Below are 7,722 nucleotides of genomic sequence, written 5' to 3'. Positions count from 1 at the left end.
TGTCTATACTTTAGTACCTCGCCCCCATAAGGACCAAATTTGATAGGATGTGGGCATCAGGTGGATAAAATGGACATAATACAAGATTTGCATGGTATATAAGGATGGATATTAGGTTCACCATAAGATCACCACTAACATATGTTAGTGGTGATCTTATGGTGAACCTAATATCCATCCTTATATACTATGCAAATCTTGTATTATGTCCATTTTATCCACCTGATGCCCACATCCTATCAAATTTGGTCCTTATGGGGCGAGGTACTAAAGTATAGACATCGCGCTGCCCACCATAAAGGGATTTGATGCATCTTAGATACTAGGTGTCCAATCACCACAGCCCGCACGGTTGCTAGGTGCTGAAGTGCATACATCGCGCTATGCACCGCAAGGCAACCGGATATGCGTGTTACGCGTCATTTCCGGGAGGACGCTTACACTTCATGGTGCTTAGGCGGCTGTGCGGACGATCGGTCCGACAGCCACACAGATCTTTATATCAGTGGGGATAGAGGTGAGGGGGCACATAAAACATATGTATCATGTGTGGCATCATTAAGAAATTGTCTAACTGTTATATACGCCGGTGACGGAAACAAGATGGCGGTGCGTTCCATTGAAATGGAACGCACGCCAGATCAGGTATAGGTGGTGTATATCGCTGCCGTTTTACCTGTTAATTTTGTGGTGTAAGTAACAATACCTTGTTCTACACGAGGTGAATGTACCCTGATGGTTTCTAAAATAGATCTATATCCCTTAATAGGTGGATTAGGAGTGATTGAAATCCCATTGGTTGGTGGGTGACACTTCCTGTTTGGATGGGTACATAGGTTCACCATGGGACCATTTCTCATTAGGTCTCTGTTGGAGTAAGATCTCTTGTTGCCCTGATGTTTGTCCTGATGAAGGTCTGAAATGCGGACCGAAACGTTGATGACAACTACTTGAGTTCAATATTTTAATGAACTGAATAAAAAGAAAAATTTTATCTGCGAATTGGTGAGTGCCCTCCTTTCAAAAACTCTATTTGATGGTCCTGTGCCTTGGAGTGAGCACAACTGTGATGACCCAATGAATTGTGTGCGGATTCCAAAAATACATACATATATATATATATATATATATATATATATATATATATATATCCAAACAGATAAAGAGCGCACTCACCAGACTTAGTACCGGATAAAACTTCAAATTTTTATTTGATCCATTAAAATATGCAAGGCAAGGTCGACGTTTCGGGTCACCACATGACCCTTTTTCAAGACAAACAGACGCCTGGATACCTGGAGCAGTATACCTGCCATTGTCCCACTCACCACCTATTATACCATGAAACACCTCCTCTAATGTCAAAGCCCACCAATCACAACTCACACCTCTAAATCAAACTCACCTGTTTAGGGTTTTAAAGCCGGGTGTCCTCCCATTGCGGATAGACATGTTAGCCGGCGTGCGTTCCATAGTCCCGGAAGTGGCCAGTGAGCCCACTTCCGGGACTATGGAACGCACGCCGGCTAACATGTCTATCCGCAATGGGAGGACACCCGGCTTTAAAACCCTAAACAGGTGAGTTTGATTTAGAGGCGTGAGTTGTGATTGGTGGGCTTTGACATTAGAGGAGGTGTTTCATGGTATAATAGGTGGTGAGTGGGACAATGGCAGGTATACTGCTCCAGGTATCCAGGCGTCTGTTTGTCTTGAAAAAGGGTCATGTGGTGACCCGAAACGTCGACCTTGCCTTGCATATTTTAATGGACCAAATAAAAATTTGAAGTTTTATCCGGTACTAAGTCTGGTGAGTGCGCTCTTTATCTGTTTGGATATCTATGGCCTTTATGGAACATGGTCTGAGTTACATGGACACCCCAGCAGTTGCTTAAGAATATTGTGAGTGCTGTTTTTCTTCATACAATATATATATATATATATATATATATATATATATATATATATATATATATACAGTATGTTATTACATTGCCATCATATATTGGTGGGCCAGGGACAGACATCCTGAGATGGATTGGCACTGCCAACTGATTGCGGTTGGATTGTTGGAGCACCAGATTGATATATATTTTTTCAGTAGAATATTCTACAAATATTTGCTTTGTTAAATTACCTCGTATATACTGTATGTGTGACTAAAAGATGAGTCAGATTTTATAGATGCTCTGTCAAATCCTATGAAATGTTCATGGATCAGTTTCATCGGTTCTCTTCATCAAAGCGAACAGGTTAATTGTTCATGGGTATCTTGTTATAACAGGCTTAGTATTAACATCAACCTGGTAATTAAATGTAATTACGCATAGCTAACATGCCTCCATAATACCTTAATAATGTTAAAATGTGAACAGAATTAATTATATGTGTTAACTAATGTAATTACCTCAGGGAGGCTCCTCTTTACTTTATTCTTCAAAATACAGCATCTTTGATGCAAAAAAAAAGCATGGAGATTAAAATTCACTATCTTTACTACTGTGTGCTCTAAATCCGAGAAAAAAGTGTTTCCCCACGTGTTATTTCCAAAGCTTCAGCATGTCCAGGGCATACTGAAAATTGTAATACTGGAAATTGTAATCCATCACAGTTGCCCATTGTGCAAGTATACTTTCTACATTATATATTGCTAGTATTATCTTTCTGATTTAAATTGTCAAATAGAATGAAATGAAACAAAGTAAACTAACAATAGGCCTAATTCAGCATGAATGTAGTTTTGCAAGGTTTTTCAAAAGTACAACTCTCAGCGACAGCATGTGGGGGAGGGGCAACCCGCATGCCGGGTCCCTCCCTGTGATGCAATCACAAAAGTTCTGTATTCGCATCCCTAACATGCGAGAGCTTCACTATACAATGAAACGCTTGCATGACAAGAGTAGCCCCCTGGCTATACAGCCACCACAGATCACCCAAGTACTCTAAACATGCCTGTGTTGTCCTGACCATGCCATCCATCGGTGAATTCACAGAATTATTTTTTTTATGTTCCCGCAGTACATTATTTACCTCAATAACATTCCTGTCCACTCATTTTTCAGTCTATTCTAAGCACCTTATAGTTCACAATATGGTTTTTAGACCAAAAGGTTGCACCCAGGTAAGCTGGATGACTAAGCTAAGCGACAAAAGTGGGCAGCACAAACACATGGCACATCTAGGATTGGCACTGCAGTGGCAGACAGGATGGCAGTTTTATAAACTACAGTATGCCACAAAATGCTCCAAAGAGCCCATAATGCAGAGAAAATGGGTACAAGATGGAATTGTACTTAGGACCTCCCACCTGTATTTATTATTTATTTTGGTACTCTTTACCTAGCACGGCGCCCACGATTTTGATCGTGGGCATCGCAGGTAAAAAAATCGCGGGCATCGCGGCCATTGAATGCACTAAAAATCGGGTGCGACGCGACCGACGCGATGCCCGCGATTTCCCATAGGGATCAATGTTAAATTTCTCAAATGACCCGATTTTACTTTTCAATGCCTCAATTGACCCGATTTTTCCATAGGAAACAATGCTAAATGGCCCACAGAGGCCAAATAGCCACCCTGAAGTGTGAAATGGCCCCCACAATTGTTAACGCCACCCCACGATCAACGTCAACCCGAAGCGTGGCGAGCGCAGCGAGCCCGCGAGGGGCGGCGGTACGCGTCCTACGACCTTTTCATACCCCCACTATCCACGTCGGCGTGGAGTTGAGAATAGAATAGTGTGGCGATCGCAGCGAGCCACCGAGCCCGAAGCGTGGGGAGCACAGCGAGCCCCGCGAGGGGAGGCGGATACCTTCACAGGTAAACGCGTCCCTTCGCGGGCTTCACAGGTATCCGTGTCCCCTCGCGGGGCACGCTGCGCTCGCCACGCTTCGGGCTCGGTGGCTCGCTGCGCTCGCCACACTATTCTATTCTCAACTCCACGCCGACGTGGATAGTGGGGGTATGAAAAGGTCGTAGGACGCGTACCGCTGCACTCGCCATGCTTCGGGTTCACGTTGATCGTGGGGTGGCGTTAACAATGGTGGGGGCCATTTCACACTTTAGGGTCCCTATTTGGCCTCTGTGGGCCATTTAACATTGTTTCCTATGGAAAAATCGGGTCAATTGAGGCACTGAACAGAAAAATCGGGTCAATTGAGAAATTTAACATTGTTCCCTATGGGAAATCGCGGGCATCGCGTCGGTCGCGTCGCACCCGATTTTTTAGTGCATTCAATGCCCGCGATGGCTGCGATGGGCACCGTGCTAGGTAAAGAGTACCTTTATTTTATTTATTTATTAACAGTTTCTTATATAGCGCACACATATTCCGCAGCGCTTTACAGAGAATATTTGAACATTCACATCAGTCCCTTCCCCAGTGGAGCTTACAATCTATATTCCCTACCACATGTACACACACACACACACACACATACACATTCATTCTAAGGTTATTTTTTTTGTTAGGCGCCAATTAACCTATGGTACCTATGGTATGTTTTATAATCATGAAATGCACAGTTTAACGGACCAATAATTTCAACTACAGGGTCTGCCACAACTGTGGTTGAAATGATTAGTTCATTTGGGGCCCACAAAAAAAAAGAAGAAATGCTACAAACATTGTATAATGCAAAGAAAAGAGGTGCAAGAAGATGGAACTGTACTTGGGCACTACCGCCCACCCATATGTTTTAAAACAGGACATGCACAATTTATCAAACCAATAATTTCAGTGACAGGGTCTGCAACAACTGCAGCTGAAATGATTGGCTCGTTTAGGCCCACACAAAAAAAACAAGCAATTAATCTCTACTTGCACAAACTGGCTCTACAGAGGCAAGATGTAGTCATCGCCATCCGATTCCTCACCCCCATTAGTGTGTACATCATCTTCTTCACAGACTATTGATTTGTCCCAGATGGAATCCACCATCACAGTACTCCTCTGTACTTTGTGAAGGAAATTGCTGGTAAGGGTCTTCCTGGTGGAATTTGCAATTAATTTTTATAAACATCATCTTTTCCACATTTTGTGGAAGTAGCCTCCTATGCCAATTGCTGACAAGCTTCCTGGCTGCACTAAAAACTTCTTCAGAGTACACATTGGACGATGAGCAACTTTTGTAAAACAAAGCTGGTTTGTCCAAGGGCCTCCAAATTGTCTCTTTTTTTCCTATCAGTATAGCAATAAACTGTCTGACATGTCCAAAATTTTCATGCCACCAACAACATCTCCTGCACAAAAATGGAAACAAAATCAGTACATATCTTCCATCTGGTCCTTTCTTCTTCTATGACGTAATTTCTGGAAGTGGTCATATTATGTTATACTGTATGTCCCGTCTATTGTCTGTTTACCTCAGTCACCATGCTAATCATCTTCAGTTTGAAAGCGGTTTTTGAGATCACACAAAGTAGGGCCCGTTGTGTTACAGTGTCTATATAGCTGAGTAGTGTAAACATTCTGCCTAATATGAATGTATAATAAAGTGCTTATGTGCCAACACCTTAATAAATAAATATATAAATAGCCCATAAAAAATATAAAACACAAAAATTCATTCTAAAAGCAGCAATATCTTTAAAAAGGTTTATAAAAAACATTTTAATTCATAATCTAAATTTAGACCTTTTGGTTGTAAAGTGCTGAGCTCATAAATTAGTCGCATCTCTGCCATTGCCAGTTGGTTGTTATATCCCTCTGTCGCCAGTGGCATTTTTTCCATCGTAGGCCACAAAATGTAGTTATGAAAGATAAGTTGCTTTGATGGCAATTCTTAATATGATTTGTTCTGGCATGAATAGTGAGATATTTTTTTTAAATTTGGGAAGTGCTTGCTTAATCTAATTTTTAGTGGTCTTGTGGTCCATAGTCATAGTCCCCATGAACATTGTCCAGTTATATGAGAGATTATTTTCATTCTCGGATTTTTCTTTTATTGCCACTAATTTATCTTGTGAGATAAGTGCAACATCATTCTTCGTTTTCTAAATCTGATTTTTTGGGGGGGTATATAAATGCGACAGATTTAGTTTGTAAGGTCTATGCTTGTGTTATGAAAAGTGTCTGTTCTGAAAAGTTTCTGTTGACATGTCATTTTTGGATTACCTCCAACCAACTTGGGTGATGGCAACTGGTTGTTGGTATAAAAGACCCAGAATAGTTGCTTTTACATAATTTTTGGTATGAATAGCATTATGCTTAATAAAGACTTTAAGTCCAAAAAATGTATTTCCTCCTTACTACTAGAAAAAATAAATTCTATATTAAGACCATTTGAGTTTAAAAATAAATACAATTTGGTTAAAAGTTCTTCCTTAATGCTCCAGATGAAGAACACATCATCTATTTATATGTACAAGGACACCATGTTTGTTCCAAATGTTGTCTCTGTCCACCTGACCCATGAATATCTTTGCAGAGCTAGGAGCAAACCTGGTGCCTATAGACGTGCCCATCCTCTGGAGGTAAAATTATTCATTAAACATAAAATAGTTGTTACATAAAATGAACCACACTCTTTCTATAATAAAATCTTTACTCTTTTATTCCTTCCTTGTGGTTTATAATTTTGTATAATGAATGCTCATCTGATGTGACTAAAATCATAACTTGTTTTCCATTCAATGTTCTTTATAGAGGTAATAAAATCCATTGTTTTCTTCAAATGTGATATGTTCATGTACACCAGGGGCTGCAGATAATAATCAATAAAAGATGACAAATTTGCAGTGGCAGAATCAATACTTGCCACTATCGCCTACTGGCTCCTTATTAAATAAAAAGGCTGATTCTTTTTCTGTTAAAATTCCCTTCTGTTTGCAACTCTCAATTAAAAGTGATACTGCATTTAGCATCCTCTTTTTCAGAACTTGATAGGTAGCGTCAGTGTGGAGTTGATTTTACACAGTGATTCTATATAGTGTGGCGAGTGCAGCGAGCCACCGAGCCCGAAGCATGGCGAGCGCAGCGAGCCCCGCAAGGGGACGCGGATGTATTCCGCATCCACTCGGTGGATCGCTGCGCTCACCACACTATATAAGGTCACCTCCACACCGACGTGGATAGTGGGAGTAAGAAAAGGTTGGAGGACGAGTTCCGCTACCGCTCGCCAAGCTTCGGGGTGGCGTGGATAGTGGGGGGCGTGCCTAAAACCTCATTGTATGTCATACAATTATATTATTGTATAGCTAATGTAATGGCATCGTACACCCTATAAAATTGCATGCGATCGCATGCGATTTTGCGGGAGGTGCGATGCGATCCCCCGGGGCTAAGATATCAGTGAATAAATTACATAGGAAAATCGCATCGCACAGCCCTTAAAATGGCCCATGCGATGCGATGCGATTTTCCTACGCAGAATAGCCCACTTAGCAAATTGCTTAGTGGGCGCCCATCTACTACATAACTACCATGTTGGTCTATATGTATTAACTCTCGAGTCTAGAACTACAGTATACATGAGGTGCGGTGCTGTTCCTGTCATTACATTAAAAAATAAATTAATTTATTAAACTAAAAGAAATGCAGTGGTTGAGTAGCTATGATTCTGTAGACAAATATGTCAGATATGCTAGGAATTTCTCTAAAATTATTATATGTAGATCTTTTAAATATATGTTCATGACATGAAGACAAATGAATGATTGTTATTGTATGATGTGATAAATCCAGTTGATGGTCACACATGCAATCTGTCTTCAGCTTCAGAATGT

The sequence above is a fragment of the Crinia signifera genome, chromosome 19 (assembly GCF_055691185.1).
Source record: "Crinia signifera chromosome 19, ASM5569118v1, whole genome shotgun sequence".
NCBI lineage: Eukaryota > Metazoa > Chordata > Amphibia > Anura > Myobatrachidae > Crinia > Crinia signifera.
Note: the sequence above shows the minus strand (reverse complement) of the source record.